The 21,441-nt window shown below is 42.7% G+C and overlaps 1 long non-coding RNA gene and 1 pseudogene across 1 annotated transcript; both read right to left on the minus strand.

Moving 5' to 3' along the window:
- Positions 1-7,229: 7,229 nt before the first annotated feature.
- LOC146547678 (uncharacterized) lies at positions 7,230-15,135 on the minus strand. The gene is made up of 2 exons (XR_014890940.1): positions 14,524-15,135; positions 7,230-7,803 (listed from the first exon to the last, which is right to left on the minus strand). It is a non-coding gene; the product is annotated as an uncharacterized LOC146547678 (long non-coding RNA).
- A 3,688-nt stretch (positions 15,136-18,823) lies between these two features.
- On the minus strand, positions 18,824-20,397 carry LOC146547679 (zinc finger MYM-type protein 1-like; annotated as a pseudogene).
- Between the last annotated feature and the right edge of the window lie 1,044 nt (positions 20,398-21,441).

A 21,441-nucleotide genomic window follows, 5' to 3' on the forward strand; every position in this document is an offset into this window, starting at 1 on the left:
CAGTGTCCCCTGCCCAGCAGCCACCTGTAGCACAGTTTCCAGTGTTTCCTGCTCAGCAGCCGCCTGTACCCCAGTCACCAACTCCACCACCACCACCACTTTCACCTCAAGTTCAGTCACCCATAGGGGAGAACCCAGCCAGCCTCAAGTTTTGTCAGCTGGAGGGTCCGAGGAGCTCGTCCAGCCTCATGCCACGTCTGCTGGAGGGTCCGAGGAGCCCGTCCAGCCTCATGCCACGTCTGCTGGAGGGTCCGAGGAGCCCACCCAGCACCACGCCTCGTTAGCTGAGGGTCCTGGAGGACCCAGCCAGCACATCCTCACATCTGCTGACGATCCGGGGAAGTCTGTTCAGCCGTCACCTGCTGAATCATCCCCTGTGACTTCTACATCATCGCCTGCAGCATCATCGCCTGCAGCATTCACATCATCGCCTGCAGCATCGCCGCCGTCAGGTTCCGCAGCCGTCCCGCTGCCATCAGGTCCAGCCTCTGTGCCTTCATCCACGCCTGGTCCAGCCTCTGCGCCTTCATCCACGCCTGGCCCAGCCTCCGTGACGCCGCTTTCGTCTGGCCCAGCCTCCGTGACGCCGCCTTCGTGCGGCCCAGCTCCGCCTTCGTCTGGCCCAGCTCTGCCTTCGTCTGGTCCTGCCTCGTCTGGTCCTGCGGTTGCCACACCGCCGTCAGAGCCAGCTCGACCCGTTTCGCCGCGCCTCTGCTGGCCGTTTTCCGGGCCTCTAAGTTGGCATCATGGCCTTCGGGGACGGCCTCCGGAAAGAGTTCGTTGCCGCCACTGGCATCGCGGCCGACCTCCGGACCTGCTCAGTTGCCGCCACTGCCACCCGCATGGCCGGCCACCTGATTTGTTTTGTCTGCGCCGCCATTGCACAGTCGGCCCCCAGAACTGTTTCCCCATCATGACCGTTGCCGTCTACATGGTCGACCTCCTGAACTTTTTCGTGGACTCGTGTTGAGATCCGCTCTGGTTTTGTTTGGATCATTTCTGTATTCTTGGACTTTTGGTTTCTTGGACTGTTTCTAGGTCTCCAGTGTTTTTTGGTTTTTGACCTGTTTCCCTGATGTCCAGTGTTTGTGTTGCACTGTTTTTCTTGTGTTTATGAACTACTCTGGACTCATGCTCCTTGTTTTCTGTTTTCTCACTTTTTTATAACAGAGATCTTTTAGCTCAGGGTTCATACGCCTTTCTCAGGGTCAAATTCAAGCACTTTCAAGGTCCCTTTTCAAGCTTTTCCAGCACCCCCCCCCCCCCCGCCAAAAAAAAAAGAATGCATGTTTCAATTCGCATCACCTCAGTATGACTAGGGCTGCTCGATTATGGCAAAAATGATAATCACGATTATTTTCACTGAAATTGAGATCACGATTATTTGACGATATTTATTTAACCCTTTAAGACCTACTATAGAACCAAGTCCACCAGAGCTTATATTATTTTTTTTACATGCTGTAGTGCCATTTGTGGGAGCATTTTCAAGTTGCTATACATCAATACAACTGTTATAGCCCATATTTTAATAATATGTATGCATTAAGTCCATAGTAATTACATAAATTGCAAAAAAGTGCAATAAACTACAAAAGAAATTGAAAATCGCTTTTGTTTTGTTTACATATATTTCTACTTGGAGAAATTTAAGAGGTTTATCCCTCAAAACTTTAAATACAATAAAGTTGCAAAAAATAGTTTACAACAACAGGAAATTTATTTTGAGTGTCTTCATAGTTTTATTTTGGAGATACAGCAATTTTTATATACTGCAGGAAAAACAAAAAACAATCCTATGATGCAAATTTGCAAAGAAAACAGCATGTGCATCATTTCACTGTGGGAAGTGTTACGAACAGCTGATAGGAACGGCAAAGCGTGTTTCTGGAATATTATGTTTTTGTTCCTGCAAGCGCTTTTTATGCAATTTTTGCAAAGCTATATGTGGAACGAAACCGTGACCGAGGACAAGCTGATGGCATCAGATGTAAGTACAACTCCTCCGGTTTCATATGCAAAACAAATTATTGCGCTAGCTTACACGGTTCAGGTTCTACAGGGATTTAAAAATAGTTACACAAAACGGAGCGTGCTGCTCTGACCGGCTTTAAAGGGTTAACAATGACTTTAAAAAATAATATAAAATAGTGTGCAACACCACTGAAGTTTGTTTTTTTTTAAACTCTCTTTTCAACCAATGGCAGTCACTCTCCAAATAACTTCTGCTTAGCTTTCCGAGCTTCCCTCGGGTCCTCTTAATCAGCGGTCTCCAACCTTTTTTGCGCCACGGACCGGTTTATGCCCGACAATATTTTCACAGACGGCCTTTAAGGTGTCGCGGATAAATGAGGGAGGGGCTAATAATCGGCTCAGTCATTTTTAATGATCGTTGAAAGCCCAGATCGTAATCGTGATTAAAATTCGATTAATTGAGCAGCCCTAAGTATGACCATGTGAAAATTTAAATAAATCATCCTAGGTGAACTTAAACACCTTTGTTCCCCTTTTGTTAAGACATAGAAAAACGCACCACACAAAAATACTGCAAAAGGAAACGGTCGCCTTATATACATCGTGTATAAACTCAAAATTTCACTTAAAAATTAAGATGTGAAAATGTGAACAGATCAACTTGTTAGAGATATTCTTCTCTTGTTGGGAAAAAACAAAAAAGAAATAAGTAAGTCTTCTCATCAGATATTTATGGAAGCCCGTTTCCGCCACTAAAAAAAAAAAAAAAGGATCCATAACTCAAAATTTCGAGTTATTTTCTCGAAATTTCGAGTTATTATCTCGAAATTTCGACATATTAACTCAAAATTTTGAGAAAAGCAACTCGAAATTTCGAGTTAGCGCTGCCAATCAGTAATCTACGTGAATGACGTCATTTCCATGTTACCCGGAAGCTGAAGCCCTCAGCTACAAATGCTACAGCTAAGCTACTGGTATTACATCCAGTCGTGAATGCACAGATTGCTGAGTGTTTTCAGCCTGGCTTCACAAATGATGAAATCCCTGTGTTATTAGCTGAATCACATGGTGTTACTATCAGCAAACATACTTTAATTTGTTGGGATCCGTTTTTGAGTGCGCGGTCCTGCGCCATATGCTTCCGGGTAACAAGAAAGCGACCTCATTCACGTATATTTTTGATTGGCAGAGCTAACTCGAAATTTTGAGAAAAGTAACTCGAAATTTCGAGAAAATAACTCGAAATTTCGAGTTATGGATACTAGCTTTTTTTTTTTTTTTAGTGGCGGAAACGGGCTTCCATAGATATTGATGCTTCTTTCCCGTGTGACAAAAAAATAGGAGACATGTTTGTCTGTCATTTTTTGGTTTTTTAAATTAATTCCCAATAAAACTGTTTTATTGCTACATTGCTGTCTGTATTATTGCTGAAGTCCTAAATGATCACCTTTAAAGTGTTTGTGCTAATAACATCATGTACACTCAGACAGGAGAACAGCACTGATTGGGAGAGGCTTTGAACAGATCACATAGTTAAATTCAACATATAAGACATTAAGAATGCACAAGCATCTACTTAAAATCTATTGAATTTATCATTTGTGATATTATTATGTACAATTCCAATGTATTTTGTTCATCTCCCTTAAATAAACAGGCAGCCTTAAACTATGAAATATTCATATACAAATACACATATAAATGTGTCTACTCTCTCAGTGGCTGATAGTGCCCCACAGGCCTCAGTGTGAGCTTGAAGACATTTATAATGTTTAAGTAGTTTAATGTGTCGGTGCTGACAATAAACAGATTTTGAATGAAAGCTGGGGAACTTTGGTAGCACAGAAACAAGTGGCTATTTTTTGTGACCATATGGATCTGTCCCTCATATTACCATTATTTCACCCAAAGGCACCAAGTTAATACTCAAAAAAGCTGCAGTAATACACACAAATATAAACAATACTTGGGGACAACTTTGCTTTTAGCCTCTAACCCTCTGGGGTCCAGGGTATAATTTTTGACTACTTTTGATTTGGCCTCTATATTTCACCTTTAAAAACTGTTTATCTTGCTGTTACGGCCCTAGCAGGGCCTCCTCCTGAAGGTGTCTGTGTGGGCGTGTCCCACTACCTCTTCTGCCTGAGGTGCCACCTTTCCCTTTTGTGCAGCTGACTCTCGTCAGTAGTTAAGGAGATTTAAGCCCAGGGAAAGGTGAGCTCTGGGCCAGAGTGCCATTAGTGTGGTTACAGCTAGTGAGCTGTGTTTTTTGTGGTTTTCAGCTAGTGAGCTAGTCTGTGTTTGCAGCTTGTGAGCTGCACTCTTTTTGACTTACTTTGTGCTTTATTGACCAACGCCTGAGTTTTGTTTGTTTTCTTAAATGGTGATAGCGGCTTGTCCGTCTCTTTTAGTTAGTATAAATTGAAACTTTAATACAACTCTTTAATTTAACCCTTTTGCCTCCTTGACTCCTTTTTCTAACCTGGTCACATTTGTTACTCCCCCCCCCCCCCCCCCCCCCTGCCTTGACCCCTCAGGGGAATGTAACACTTGCCAATCTGTTATTTTCTCATTTTGACATACTGTATAAGCACAATTTATCTAAATTCAGACAAATTTTAAATTCTGACTAGAAAGTGATATTTTTGACTGTAAAAACCACAAGCATGTTTAACAAATCATAGAAAAAAAGTCGCTAAAGGGGTCTAAAAACTCGCTAAATATAGCGACAAAGTCGCTAAGTTGGCAACACTGATGTTAGCGCACTCATCCCTGACTGTCCGAGGGAGGGGCAGGGTCACACATTGAAACAGACAGCAGCGCAAGGCAGCACAGGCGGGGAAATTTTGCTTTTACATTTTGCGACTCATTTTATTTCTGATAAGAAAACTATTCAATCAGATAGTTATTTGTGGTGAATGAAATACAGTTACACATTCAAGCAGTTTTAAGCACCACATCTGAAATTCAAGCACTTTTCAAACCTTGAAAAGACAACATTATAAGTCAAGCATTTTCAAGGATTTTCAAGGATTTCAAGCACCCGTACGAACCCTGTTCGCTGCTGTGCACCATTACAAAGCCGCACAGAGGCCAAGGTGTGAGGATTGGAAGATTATAGAGAAAGTGGAAATGTGAGCCTACACTAGAATAAAGCAATACATAGCATGTTGGATGACAACACTGGAAGTTCTCAGGAAGTAAAAAGGGGAAAGCGGTTCAGACTACAACTGACAGAGGAGCTCCAAGGACAACGTCTTTACTTTGGTCACCTTGGCAGAGAAACTCCTCAGATGAAAACTGGCACAGGGGAAATAACGCTGACCGAAGTGCTGAGCATGAAATAAGAAAAAACATAAATACTAAAAATAAAAATACAATAAGGGTAAACAATAAAGAACACAATATCAAAAAGACAATAAAATGAAAATAAAATTAACATTTTAAAAATATTGATTGAGGAGGCCTAAATTGTAATGGCAATGCGTTCCACAATTTGGGAGCTTCCAATTAGTGATGGAATTTCCGCTCTTTTTAGAGAACCGGCTCGGCTCACTAAAAAGAGCGGGCTCTTTTGGCTCCCAACCGGCTCTTCAGGTTGTTTTGTTGCTTTAATTGATTTATTATTAACAACAATATAAAATTATGCACAAAAAAAACGTGGTTTTATTTATATATGTTTATATATAAATATATAAGGTGTCCCCTAGAGACAAAGCACGTACAAACTCCAAAAAGCACGTATAAATTCCAAAACACATACAAACTCCAAAGCATGTACAAACTCCAAAACACATTTCTAGCGTTAACTGAACTTCCCAAACAGAGCTACCTGGATCACTTAAATTACACAATTGAAAGCATATGTGTATTGTTTGTGTATTTATACACAAGCACTCATATATATTCAAATAATTTAAAAAAAAGTTCATTTACCTGTTACTACGACACAACAAATCCGGTCGTTGGTACTTCCTGGCTTGTGTAGCCACTAGGTAACAAAAGCTCAACACTGCCCCTAGCATCCAGGAGCACTTCTGTTGTGTTTTGTACGTGCTTCGGAGTTTGTACGTGCTTTGGAGTTTGTACGTGCTTCGGGGTTTGTACATGCTTCAGAGTTCGTATGTGTTTTGAAGTTTGTACGTGCTTTGTCTCTAGGGGCCACCGTAAATATACTTTTATTTATTCACTCCACATAAAATGTAATAAATAAATCATATAATACAAAAACCAACTATTCACATTTAAACTTGTAACTATTTAAAATTTTCAGCAAACCACAGCACAATTAAATATCTTTAATATCTCTCTTCCAGCGCAAAGCACAAGGCTGGTGTGCAGTGGTGTGTCTAGAAAATTTTTGTTGGGGGGGTTCAGGTAGGGGCACAGATTTGGAGAAGGGTGGCAGATGTAATTGGCAGATAACGTTAAAAAAAAATTCTACCAACCGTTAACCATAATTCAATAACTCTATATACCTAATAACTGAATGCGCTTTTAACTTTTATTAGAATAAGATTTTCACTCAACATTTTTGAACATTAAAATACAAACATTTTTAACATACAATTGGCAAGATGGCGGCGCGCACAGACGCAGCGGCCCGGAGCTCCTACACTTTTGCACTTTTGGTGGTACTGTGTATTATTTCACACAGTCTGGGGTTACTTCAATACAACAGAGATGATCTACTACAACTAAGCCGTGGAGATCTTCAACTAACATCCGAGTATCTCATCCCCCCGGAGATTGTTAAGCAACCCCCGGGGCTACCCGCAACAGCAAGCCGCAGGAGGAGACGTTGCGAGCGGAGGCAGAAGAGAGGCAAGCGGGGAGGCCTGTGGGCACGGCTAAAGACTAGTCCGTTTAAACCACCACTCCCGATCATATTCCTCTCCAACGCCCGTTCAATCCGTTACAAACTGGATGAAATACGACTGCAGATCGCCACTCGACGGACTTTTAATAACTGTTCGTGCATGATTTTCACTGAAACCTGGCTGGACAGCGCCATTCCCGATGCGGCTATCGATCTAGCAGGCCGCACCGCCTATCGAGCCGACAGGTCTGCGGACTCGGGTAAGAAGACTGGCGGGGGGCTGTTGAAGGATATAAAAAAAACAACAACAGCAATAGAATAATATTAAACACAAAGTGAACCCGTCTTCCTTCATTAAATAGGTTCTTTTAGATGTTAAGGAGGAATTGACTTAACCAGGCTGGCGGAGAATGAAGACAACCGGACACCTGCGGCAGATGGGGAATCAGTGAACTTTTATTGAGACAGAGACAACCTCTCAACACAGCTCACATCAGGAGATTCCTAATATTTGCTGTGAGGATGGGTATATATTCTCTAAAACTTACAGGAGGGGGTTGTGAGGAAAGTGCTGCATTAGCAGAAAAACAACTCCATAAAAGGAAATCGGCCTTGGGTGTTCTAGTCTCTTCGCTTGCAGATATCTTGCACCTGCAGGATGAGGCGATCGCTTCTTATCGCTCTCAAGGCCAAAGTCGTGAGCACATTTTTATTACACAGTTGCACAGTAACTTTAAAGCTGAACAATATTTAAAGCTGAATAATGTTTGATCAGATTATATTTTCTTCAAATCCCCCTTTTGACCCATCTTAAATGGGTCAACACACCAAAATAAGTAACATTCAAAGGAACACAGAGACGTGTCGAAGCCTGGCTCGAAAAACTCCTCGGGTCTTATCATTTGTCTTTATCTGTCATTGCAGATGAGGAGAAAAGAGTCCAGGCACCACCCTGCCCAGGGGTCGGCTGCAAGCAGTCTCGGTTCCCGACGAAAGCAGTAACAGCTGTCCTGCACACAAGGATACAACGAGTCAGTGCAACCAGGGTAGTGACACAAAATTAACAGTTCCTGTAACTCAGCAACCAAAAAGCATAAGTAATGATAAAAATGTGGAGAGTACAGAGTATACTATAATAATGAGAGATATAAACGTGAAAATGTGAAAGAATAAATCAACCGTAAAATAAACCCAGAACGGTAACTGCTAAGGACATTCAAAAGTGAATATGGTAAAACGTGAGGAAGGGGTGTGGAAAAAAAACAATTTATATCCAGTGGTGGGAGTACACATTCGCTCAGGCTTAAGTCCGGAGACCCTGAGAACATCGCTTAACCCTCACAACCCGACCAGACACAGTTCAACCAGATATATCCTTCAAGAGGAAGTGGGTGAGGGAAACAATCAATAACAAGCCTAATACAAAACACCACAGAGAAACAACCATTCTAGAAGCATTTAAACAAGAGAAAGACGATAATGTTCGTCACCCTCACGATCAGAGTTTTCATCATCCGTTGGCGAGGAGGTAACCGTGTCTCGTTTCTTTCTAAATGGATCGGGCGTGGGCAAAACTGGAGAGGAAGTGGTGGGCAAGACCCTAGGGGCTACATTTGTCAGATTGGGACTGTCAGAAGGGGGCGAAGCTTTTGAACTTGAAGGTGTCAGAAGTGTCGGGGGCCCTTCACAGATCAGGATTATGCCAATGGGAATGAGACCCAGGGCCAGGAAGCAAACAAAGACGCAACATCTTTGCCTGCCTGTCATTTCAGGGGGAAAGGGCCAAGACATGTTTACTTAGCTTGGATGTCTTCTAATAGAGGATGATGGGGCAGAGAAAGGTGGTCCAGTTCCCCCCACCTCGCCAAGGGCGTGTTCTAGGAGTTAAAGAGCAACAACCTGCAATCTGTACCAAAAAATCTTCATAGTCCCACCGGAAAATCATAAGAGTAATAAACGATTCAGCTCAACAGACAAGTATCATGTTCAGGTTTCTCCAATCATTAAATCACTATTATTGCCACAATTTGCTTTATTCACCCTTTGGGCAATGTTATTCCAAGAGAGAGAGAGAGAGAGAGAGAGAGAGAGAGAGAGAGAGAGAGAGAGAGAGAGAGAGAGCCCCTAATGGCCAGTTAGTGGGCTCTAGGTCAAACTGTCCCCAAATTTGTTATTTGTTATTATTACTTGTTTTCATGTCACTTGTCTGTTTTCTACTGCACCCCTCTCACCAAAGCAAAGCAAACATTAGCAGCACATTGACCGTAGTCAGGCATCCTCATTCCATAGGTGCTATAAAACATTTCCTGTAAAAGAATCACAGTTTTCAAGACAGGGTGTGTCTCCCCCAACACTCTCACCAGAATACAGTGTAATAGCATCCCCAACTCCTAACCCATAAACACCGTTTCTTCACACATCCGCCCAGAAATCCTGTAATAGAAAAACATTAAAACTGTAACCCTGTAGGGAAGAAAATGTAAATGGTAACGCTGCGCAGTTACCTCTGTAAGCAACACAAGACACAAAAATGGCATTTACAGGTTCACTCATCCTCGAATATTTTGTCATCCTTCTACTCCTGTAAAAGAAACCCACATAAATTCATCCACCCTTTTATCCTATCTAGGTGGAGGTGGTTAACCTTGAGTCATGGTCAAGTCTTGTCATCTTTTACCAGTCAGTCCGTTTGTTTTTATTCCCAGTCTTTCATCCATTCATCCGTTCTTTGCTGATAGTGAAACCTGTCGTCGCATCTAGTTTCCACACTCAGCAAAATGACGTCATCTCAAAAAGAAACAAGCACTTGAGTTTGGATTACCTCGCTGAATCCTTTTTTAAACAGGGACTCTCGTTTCTAATTGTCCCCACAAGTGTTTCCTCCAGAACCCATTTCAATGCGGAGAAACTCACTTACAACAATTTTCTCGCCGACGTGTAATGCTTGTAATTTCCGATGTGCAGATCTGCTTAAAGAAAAGATTCACAAACAAAAATCAGTAAATATAAAACAAAATAAAATGAAAAATAACAAAAACAAAATGCAGACGCCCGGGTCTTAGGACTTGTCACTGAATATTCTTCCCATCAATAAAAATACCAACCTAAACCTACACAGAGTCAAATCAACACCACCTCAACCTTTTCATATTCATAAACCTATATGTTTTGCGTTCGTGAAACAAAATTGAACCATTAAGTAAGTTGAGCTCTTGAAATGTTTTAATTCTCTTAATTCTGCCAGTTTATTTCAACACTTATTCAATGACTTTTATTCAACTGCTACTTGGTCACTCGACTTTTACCTGTTCAAATTGCCTAGGGTTCAACAAAGTCTAGATCCCCGTTATCATGAAACTTGAACGGTGTACGATGATTTACTTACAGTAATTTAGAATCATCACTCAACCTAGCTCTACTACTGGCACTGCGTGACTTTTCTCACACTGGAAACCAGAATTTAGTACAGAACTTTAATGCCTCAGGCAATCGCGTTCAAGGGCTGCCCCCCCTTCTCTTCTTCTTTGTCCGTGTGTTCCTCCTTTATTAAATCTCCATCACAATGACGTGGCGCTCTGAAATAAAACTCACACTGTTAATTCCTCGTTTTCACTCTGCACCACTGCTCAGAGTGTTTTCTTTTCTTTTTAGTGTAGAGTAAACAATTAAGTCGAGGCCTTAAGCCCCAGATATCTCGCACGGGCATCATTTTCATAACCAAACCGCTCCGGACTCTGCTCCCCAGACCACACAAATGCCCTCTGGGCTTATTATTATAGCAAATTCTGTATTTGACTTTGTTGTGTGCAGCATTGAGCCTTTGTCAGTAAAGCATTCTTCATTGCAGCAGCTGGAGCATTGTGTGTCACTTCTTAGTAAATTAAATCAACATTTTGATTTTAGTGCATGGGTATGTATCAGTTTTTACTCCCTCAACAAGTGCATAAGTGTTCATGTGTGTGTTTCCCTTCATTCTAAGTAGGCGCATGCAGAAGTGTGTGTTCGTGTGTTGGTATATGTTTGTGTTCATCACCTTCCTGTTCTGTAGTTTAGGTAAACCAGCGGCCTGACGCATGGCCTAGGGTCCTCCCCTCCTCTTTGGGTCTGTTTTCATCCGTTGTTGCAGCTGCCTGCATCTTCTCCTTGTACCTTGACCCTTTTGCTTCTGTATGGTCTTTCAGGGTTTACTCCTGCTGTTGGAGCTTTGCGTCAAGTCTGACGACCTCCTGCTCCAGCAAGCTTCCGCCTGATTACAAGTCCTGTACGTGAAGCTCCAAGTCTGACTGATGAGTTCCATTAGCAGCCAGCTCCTCCGGAGCCATGCTCAGTTTCTGCTCTGATGCCTTAAGCTCTTACTGAGGGCAAAAACCTCAGAGTCTTTCCTTCCACGTCAGATTGGAGTCTGTTTATGTTGTCCTTACTTTGCTCCACGGCCTTCTGCAGCTCTGCTGTTCGGCTCTTCTCAGAGGTCAGCATCCTTCTGCTCACCGTCCCTTTTCCTCCGGGCTTAATGCGCGTCTCGTCACAGCTCTGTCAGCTGACGCAGCCTGGGAATTTCCCCCGTGTAGTGAAACGGGCTTTAGGTTTAGTGCTCTCCGTCTCTGCTGCATGAGATCACTCTTTTGCAGCACTGTTGACATCCTCAAGTTGTTGTTGTGAGTCCAGCTGCTGTGGCCTTCAGGGGTCAAAGGGTCAAAGATGGTCGCGGAGAGGGCAACGATGGTAGAGGGGAGGGTAGGAGTCCAGGTCAGCTTCGGCTCTCAGAAAAAACAAAAACAAAACAAAACAGGCGAACAGGAAAATGATGTTGTGTTGGCTGTGCTGTGTTGGCTGTGTTATCCCGAGAGGGGAGAAACAACGAGATCTCGTCTCCCCCCTTTTTTGTTTTTGTTTTTTTTTTTTTCACCATATAATCAACTCATAACCCCTCAAGTTGACAGGACAACACAGGTACGTGTTAAAATTCTTAAGATCCTGTTTAGAAACCTAAAAAGGAATTTCCTATCATTCAGTAGTCATTTGTCTTAAACAATCAACAAAAACATGTCCCAAGTCGACCCTTTTAACCACTAAATTTGTCGTGTCCTCACTTAATCCTCAGACCAGTGTCTTTGTCTTTTGACGTTACGTTGTTGTCCTGCAACCCAAAGCGTTTAATTGTCAGTAATGTATAAACTATATCATTTAAAAACAGGTGTATGTTAAGTGTCGCTACTTTAACCTTGCATGTACGTGCACATGTATGTAAGCTGTTTCTTCATTGCATGTATGGGTGCGTCTGTATATGGGTTACTTTAACTTTTTCTCAAACGAGGCATTTCTCTAACACGCACATGTGTCTGTTCCTCACCCTTCTCATATCTTTCTCTGGTTGTGTGTGGTTTTATTTGTTTCAGTGATTTACCAGGAACATCTTTTCCTTTTCTCCATGTCTTCCGCCAGAGGTTAACACTGGTGAGATTCAGGGACACAGCACCCAGAGCAGTTCAGCGAGAAAAACCTGCCTCAAACTACATTCTCTCTTTTTTGTTTTACCGGGAGGGGTGAGGACAACTCTGGTGTCCAGCCGTGAATTTTAGCCAAAGCTTGGCCTGTCTTCTGCTGCCGTACTCAGGCTTCCAGGTTAAGAAAAAACACCTGTATGAAGACACTAAACATACATTTAGTATTTGTATAAACATAACTGCCTAAATCATTGAACTCTTGAGGAGGGTGTATTTCAGAATCAGAATCAAAATCAAAAACTTTATTGTCATTGTCATGAGACCGACGACATTAAGAATGGTCCCCGATCATTGCATCATCCCTAGTAATATCAAATATAAAAAAACAATAAAATTCAATCAATAAAATAGATAGAATACTTAAAATACTAAGTATTCCCACCGTCATGCTTCAGACCGTGCATAGATTAACACAAGAGTGGCATGGTGGACATTTTTGTAGTATTCAGATGTGTTATTGCAGTTGGATAACAGCTGTGTTTGAGTCTATTAGTCCTTGCTCTGATTGCCCTGTACCGTCTGCCTTAGGGCAACAGTTCGAACAGGGAGTGGCCAGGATGTGAGGTGTCTTTTATGATGTTTTGGGCCTTTTTAAAACAGTGGGCGTTGTTTGACTCTTTACTAACTTTAAAACCCCACCATAACAATTTCTCACTGACAAACTTCTATGCATCCATTTAAACATGCGAAGCCAGCACAAAATCACACACATACCCCTACAGCAAAGCTTTAACATAACCACAATGCAACTCCTCCCTTAAACGGGAGAAATCACCCTGAATCAACCAACTCTATATAAAACGTCAAACAAAGATAAACCACAAACATTTCTACACTTCTGTGTCTTCCACGCAGCACAATAGGCAGAAAAACACCGATTACTCACAGTCTACAACAAAAGAAAAACCTGCTCTTTTCACAACTCTCACAGCTAAAGTCAAAACTCTTACCCAGTGCCTCTGAAATAATAAAAAAATCACCAAATACTCGATTACTCTTTTCACTCGCTCCCTCTCACTCCCTTCTTCCTCATACAGCATACACGCTCGCTCCCGCGGACCCGCTCGGCCCCGCGGGCTCACTCGGCCCCCACCTTTTTCCTCTCACAGAGACAGAGAGAGAGACCCTTTTCCTTTTTTTTATTTCTCCAGCACACATACACACACAGAATCCCAACTGAGAGAAAGAGGGAGAGAAGAGAAAAGAGTTGTAGAGAGGAAGTTTTTTAGCAGGAGTTTCAGATCTAACAGATTTATACAACTTATTTACACACACCGGTAATTTATGTTCTATTTATTGATTTTAAAGGAGAATTTGGGCCAGCTGGGTTTCTGCCTCTGTTAGGCACTAACAGCTGGGGCGCTGCTTTAAAGGTGAGTCAGCACTGAAATATCCCTTCAGGTGTTACCAGGCTTCTACCAAACCGGAGTCTGGCGGGTAACCTTGCCTAGAGCTTCCTGATAGGGGTGCTAGTTGGTTGTCACCTTGTTCACACGTCTCATTCACACTTCATACATTACCTGCAGTCACTCATTACCCTCCTTATGTATGTAATAAATGTGTAAAAAAAATTCTATGTGTGGTGTATTATTTTAACCAAAAGAGGAACCTAGTTCCTTTAATTGTGTAATCTGTGAACAACGGAGAACCAAACTGTCCTGCCCAGTGTTCCACAGCAAGCATTCAGCGTGTATTTATGTGTGTCCAATATCAAACAGAACATCAAAACATTTAAAACACTAAAATCATCGGGGTTTTAAGAAGAGATCCGTTTTCTCCTATTGATCAAAGGGACCCCTCCTTTGGACTCCAACCAGTACTTCTCCTTTTTAAGTTTTAGAGGATCTTTTCTAATAAAGTCCTCTGGGCCTTCCTAACCCTTCTGTAGTTTAGAGAATATTACTAAAAAATATTCTCAAGGCCTTTAACCTTTTAATTTGTTTAGAAAGGCGTTACTAATAAACCCTTTCAAGGTCCCAGACCTGCACTGAGGTATGTATCCGACACCGGAGAGCAACCCGTCGGCTGCAACCGTGGTCAGACCTCAGTTCACTCTTATCTTTATTCACTTATTCACTTATTTCTTATTCACTTATCTCTTATTCACTTGTCTGATTCTCAACAAGCCTTAAGTAAGCCAGACAATTTTGGTTATGAATTACTAGGAGTTTGGACACTAAGTATTTTTATAATGTTCAATATAGCAGAAATGAAAGGTCTGCTTACCTTGTTTTTGTGTGCACACAGCTTTTGTCCAAACTCCGTTCACTCAGACCACGGCCGATTTCCTCCCATCCGTTCCAGTTGACCTGGAGCGCATCCTGTTCGTGACGCCAATTGAAGGATATAAAAAAAACAACAACAGCAATAGAATAATATTAAACACAAAGTGAACCCGTCTTCCTTCATTAAATAGGTTCTTTTAGATGTTAAGGAGGAATTGACTTAACCAGGCTGGCGGAGAATGAAGACAACCGGACACCTGCGGCAGATGGGGAATCAGTGAACTTTTATTGAGACAGAGACAACCTCTCAACACAGCTCACATCAGGAGATTCCTAATATTTGCTGTGAGGATGGGTATATATTCTCTAAAACTTACAGGAGGGGGTTGTGAGGAAAGTGCTGCATTAGCAGAAAAACAACTCCATAAAAGGAAATCGGCCTTGGGTGTTCTAGTCTCTTCGCTTGCAGATATCTTGCACCTGCAGGATGAGGCGATCGCTTCTTATCGCTCTCAAGGCCAAAGTCGTGAGCACATTTTTATTACACAGTTGCACAGTAACTTTAAAGCTGAACAATATTTAAAGCTGAATAATGTTTGATCAGATTATATTTTCTTCACTGTGCATCTATATTAACAACCTTTGGTGCACGAACGTCACGGTAACGGAAAAACTGTGCAGTACAGAGGTAGAACTGTTGGTGTTAAAGTGCCGTCCATTCTATCTCCCTCGGGAATTTTCTGCCGTTTACATCTGCGCTGTTTACATTCCACCAGATGCTAATGCTAAGCTAGCGTTAGCACAATTGAGCAGCAGCATCAATAACAGCCTGGTAGCACACCCGGACAGTGTCTTTATTGCGGCTGGGGATTTTAACCACGCGGACCTGAAATCTGTACTTCACAATTTCCACCGTAATGTGAAGTGTGCTACCAGAGGAGATAGAACGTTGGACCAGGTGTACACCAACATGGCGAATGCGTACAGAGCCCAGGCTTATCCCCATCTGGGTCTGTCAGACCATCTCTCCCTTCTGCTACACCCAATATACACACAAAAGATCAAGAGCACTGGGATTACAACCAAAACCGTGAGAACATGGCCGCAGGATGCTATTCCGATGCTTCAGGACTGTTTCCACTGCACAGACTGGGATGTATTCAAGGTGCAGGACACTGACAATCGTGTCGCATTGGACAGTTACACCTCCACTGTCTTGGACTACATCTGTTTCTGTGTGGACAATGTAACAACTTGGAAACGATTCCGTGTGTTCCCTAATAATCCACCCTGGATGACACACGGAGTTCAACAACTTATTCGAACAAGGAACAACGCTTTCAAATCCGGGGACCAGGAGGCATACAGTGCTGCCAGGGCCAACCTGAGAAGAGGCATCAAGACTGCCAAGCAGCAGCACAGGAGGCGTATCGAGGCCAGGTTTGAGAACAACACAAACCCAAGGCAGGTCTGGGAGGGCATCAGGGCTATCACGGACTACAAAAGAAGAACACCATCACCCTCAGCCGACAGTTCTACTCTGGCTGAGGATCTAAATCTCTTTTATGCCCGTTTTGACAGGGAGAACACCGACCCTGTCCTGTCCCCTCTCCCCTCAACCGACCCTGCTCCGGTCCTGAGCACTCATGAGCTGAGGCGTGTGTTCCGGAGCATTAACACCAGGAAGGCGGCCGGGCCGGATGGAGTGCTGGGCCGGGTGCTAAAAGACTGTGCTGCGGACCTGGCGGACGTCTTCACCTCTATATATAACACCTCGTTGTCCTGTTCACTGGTACCATCCTGTTTCAAAGCAGCAACCATCGTTCCCATCCCAAAACAGTCAAATGTCACATGTCTGAACGATTTCAGACCTGTGGCACTCACCCCCATTCCCGCCAAATGCCTGGAGAGACTGGTCATTAAACACATCAGAGCTGCTTTTCCACCATCCCTGGACTCGCACCAGTTTGCATACAGGGAGAACCGGTCAACCGAGGATGCGATCGCCACAGTGCTGCACACATTACTGAAGCACTTGGAACACAGGAACACCTATGCACGGCTCCTCTTTGTAGACGACAGCTCGGCTTTTAATACCATCCAGCCATACAAACTCCGTCCCAAACTCCACCAACTGGGACTTAACTCCTCTCTGTGCAACTGGATTGTGGACTTCCTCACTAACCGTAGACAGAGTGTCAGAGTGGGTAAGAACACCTCTTCCACCCTTGTGGTCAACACCGGTGCCCCTCAGGGGTGTGTTCTGAGCCCTCTGCTATACACTCTCTTCACCCATGACTGTATTTCCTCCTGCGCGTCCAATCTCATTGTTAAGTTTGCAGATGACACTACAGTGCTCGGACTTATATCCAACAATGATGAGACAAACTATAGGACAGAGGTGCAACAACTAGAGTCATGGTGCCACGACAATAACTTGGTCTTAAACACCAAAAAGACCAAGGAGATCATTGTAGATTTCCGGAAGAGGGGTCATAACAACCATCTGCCTCTCTTCATTGGCAGTGAGGCGGTGGAGAGGGTGAGCAGTTTTAAATTCTTGGGGGTAACTGTGACCGAGGACCTGTCCTGGGGCAACCATATCACCTCAGTTGTACGGAAGGCCCAACAGCGCCTCTACTACCTGAGGAGACTGCGGAGCGCATACATTCCCAGATCTCTGATGTTGAACTTCTACAACTGTGCCATCAGCAGCGTTCTGACGTATGGATTTCTAGTGTGGTTCCCCAGCTGCACCAAGGCCGATCAGCAAGCACTCCAGCGGGTGGTGAAAGAAGCTGGCAGAATTATTGGAACAAGTCTGCCAGAGATCAGTAATATCTTCCCCACTCGCTGTCTGAGGAGGGTGCACAGTATCCTGCGGGACCAACATCACCCTGCGCGCCACCTTTTCCATCTGCTGCCCTCAGGGAGAAGGTACAGGTCTATACAGGCCAGAACATCCAGACTGGCCAACAGCCTGTATCCACAGGCTGTGAGGCTCCTGAACTCTCTGCCCCCCTCTCACGGACAATAACCATATCCAACTTCTTAATAGCAATGAACTGGTCTGCATTGGTGCATCATATCTTTATTCTCTTCCCCCTCCTGCCCCCCCCCCCTCTTTCTTAAATAGATAACTATCATATCTGATATCATATCTCACAGTACAATAATATTGAATGGGTTGCATTGTTGTATTTTGTCATGTTTCTCAGGTCTTTGTCTGAATTTCTACGAACATTATTGCTAAGGATTGTCTTATTGCATTGGAGTCACACTGGGTTAAATATGTACACTTGGGTTTTAAGGGGTATTTATTATTTTCTTCTTTTTTTTGGGTTGTATGGAAGCCCCAAACGCAATTTCATTGTTCTTGACAATGACAATAAATAAATACTAATACTAAATACAAATTAGCCAATGCAATGCAAAACTTCTCAAAAAAAGAACATAATCTTCACACAAGCTGGTGTTTAAATGTGAAACAGGAAAAACAAATGAAAAGACTAACATTTGAATTAAACCTGAAAGCAAGTAAATACTTTCTATGCCTTCTTTTGATAATGTTTTAAGTATAAATTGTACACGAATAAACCTCTTGAACTTTTAATAAGACTGTTACATGTTAAGAAGACAAGAAATACAAAAACATTTGTAAACAGCAGCACTTGTAGTTGCAAAATATTTATGTTTTGAAAAGAGAATATTATCAATGACTTAGAATAGGTGGATCCACCTGTTACGGTGACGGGTGGCAAAGTCATCCAGGCTTAATGATCTCGCCCTTTTCCTCTCAATACTCAAAACTCCAATATTGCTATGCCTCTCATCAGTCATAGTTGTTCGTAGATGATTTTTTTATAAGCTTTAGCACTGAAAAGCTACGTTCAGAAGTAGCACTGCTGACAGGTAAGGCTAAAGCTATTCGACATAAACGAAAAAGCTGTTGAAACACCTCTTTGTAAGGCTCTAGGAAGGTAGTAAACTCCAAAACACTGGAGAGTTCATTCCCACACCCTGCTCTCCTTTGAACAACCTTTCTAGCTTGATACAGCTCATGTTTGAGGTCTTCAATTACACAGTCATACAGACCAGCCAAGCTTAAAACTATTTCCTCTGACAAAAAGCTCTTATTCTTGGGGTTTAGTGCCTGTATACCCCTCATAATATCACAATTGGTCCTGTTGAAGCGCTTCTCCATCTCTGCATGTACATGGTCAAGAATGGGGTAAAATACTTTCCTCTTAAACTTACACCTGTGTTGCCCGATTGAAGAATCTACAAAATAACCCTTAAGCCTAAGGCTCTCTCTCTGCACCTTCTCTAACTGTCTCAGAGGCAACAGTACACTGTTCTGCAATATCCATTGCGTCTTGCCACAGCTCATCAAAACAGGATTCACTTCTATATTGGTCCAAGGTGTCTTGAAGTGCATGGATTAGGTCTACAGCCTTTGCTAGATCAAGAGATGGAGACTGAAGTACATCAGAAAGCAACTTAATTTCCCCTAGAATTTTTCTAAATGTGGATAAATTGCCAATAAATGTGAGGTCAATTTGTGGACCCCGTGCCTCCACTGATCTGTCACCACTGTTCTCTAAATGTATCTCATGCAGTACTCTTAATATAGCTGGTAATCTGTCCATTACAGTTTTGCATGCACTATAACGACATGCCCACCTGGTATCACTGAGTCTCTGAAGCTCTCTTGGAGCATCTGGATAAATGTCTTTTTGAACTGTGATCCATTTTTGGTGAACATATGAACCTGACATATAGACATACAATTTCTGCAACAATGAAAAAAAGCAGTCAGCTTCAGGGATAACAAGGTTAAGGCAATGTGCATTGCAATGTACATAAAATGCATGTTTTGCCTCTGTTTTGATCCTGGCTGCAACACCCCTGCATTTCCCTGCCATTACTGACGCCCCATCATATCCTTGGCCTACAAGATTGGATCGATATTCAAGGCCATGCCTTTCCAGACACTGTATGATGTTTTGGGTGAGCCCTGCCGCATCTAGCTGACTTGGTCTCTGGAACTCTAAAAAACTCTCTTGAACAGCCCCATTGTAGTAATACCTTAGTACTAATGACAGTTGATCTGTTTCCTTTAGGTCTTTTGTTTCATCTGCAATCACAGAGAAGTACTCACTCTCCTTCACTTCTCTGATAATGTCTTCACGTACCATCTCTGACAGACATTCCATTACTTCATTCTGAATGGTGTTACTGGTATATTTTGCATTTTCTGCAGCTTTAGTTTTTTTTATGCAATCAGTGGATTATGCTTAGAAATAAGTTCCATTATCTCTAAAAAGTTTCTTTTGTTTTGTGATTGTCAGAGATTTACAGTTAACAAACAGTCAGGTGAATAAACAACAATGAGACACTTGTGTAGGTTAACGTGCTGCACGGGTGAAAAGCTCAGAGCAAATCACACCGAACTGCAGTATTCGTTTATTTTTATAGGTTACATCGTCAATATGCAAATATAATCACATTTCCTGTCACGCATGGCCTGATGTCTGTCTGCATGCAAGCTGTGTGTGTGTGTGTGTGTGTGTCACAGAGTATGTGTGTTGCAGGTCAATTTCTAAGAATAATATAATGCAAGTCAACTTCTGCAGATATGTATTTCTGTGCTGGTCTCTTGTCAGTGTCACAGGGTCAGCTTCCTGTTTCTACAGAAAACTGTGTCTGGTGAAATATGTGTAACATAACTTTTGAAGCATAAGCAAATAAAACAATAAAAACTCCCTAACAGTGATGTATCTGTCTCAAGATGCCCCCTTTGGGAGAGGTTTTGCATAGCTGTAAGGAGAAGTACTTCAGCAACAGTTTTGATATATATGCGATTTTCCTCTACTTTTTTTTATATGCCTTGTCAAAGCATCACGCACAAAATGTCAAAATGTTGTTCTTATGTTCACTCCAAATAGGGGTGGGCGATATAAACGATATACGATAGAAATTTGGCCAACGATAGAGATTTTGACTATACCGCTTTATCCGATCCGATAGCACATGTTGATGATGTCATCAAGCTGCGCCTGTTTTGGTCGAAAGCATAGTGGCGGCTAAATGGCAAATGGCCTGCATTTGTATAGCACTTTTCTAGTCCTTAAGGACCCCAAAGCGCTTTACACTACATTCAGTCATTCACCCATTCACACACTGGTGATGGCAAGCTACATTGTAGCCACAGCTGCCCTGGGGCGCACTGAGAGAGGCGAGGCTGCCGGACACTGGCGCCACCGGGCCCTCTGACCACCACCAGTAGGCAAACATTAGTATCTTGCCCAAGGATATTTGGCATGCAGCCAGGAGGCAGCCTGGGATCGAACCACCGACCTTCTGATTAGTGGCTGACCTGCTCTGCCACCTGAGCTACAGCCACCCCCTAAAACCATTATCATCTGCAAATTATGGCGGGCGACAGGCATAGCAAAGAGATGAAGCACTTTTGAAGTATGGGGAAAGCCAAAAACTGCGCTTCCTCCACTTCCGTAACATTGATTCATTAATGTTGAATTCTTTCGCAGCTGCTTTATTCCCATGTTGTTGCAGTATATTAATAACTAACCTCGTATTGTGGATGAGTAATAATCAGTTGTTCTCCTGACTGAAGTTTGGCCCGTGTATAGCATCTTGCTATATGTTAGATGTTAGAACACTTCTATTTTCATTTTAGTGGCCACTCAAAAATTACAATAGACATGTGCTGGGGTTTGGAAGAGAACTGAACAAATATTTAAAATATAATTTGATCGTTTTGAAGCAGCCTTCAGAATCTCCCGTATTAACATGCTGTTTTTGTTCCTGGTGAAAATGTTTCCTCCTGAATTGAAATATATCTCAGCCAAACCGATTTACTCAGGAACAAATAAAACAGTGAAATCAACCAAATATT

The sequence above is a fragment of the Mchenga conophoros genome, linkage group LG23, assembly GCF_057382185.1.
Source record: "Mchenga conophoros isolate Kocher_MC1m ecotype Shallow Benthic linkage group LG23, M_conophoros_male_GT1.1, whole genome shotgun sequence".
In the NCBI taxonomy this organism is placed as follows: Eukaryota; Metazoa; Chordata; class Actinopteri; order Cichliformes; family Cichlidae; genus Mchenga; species Mchenga conophoros.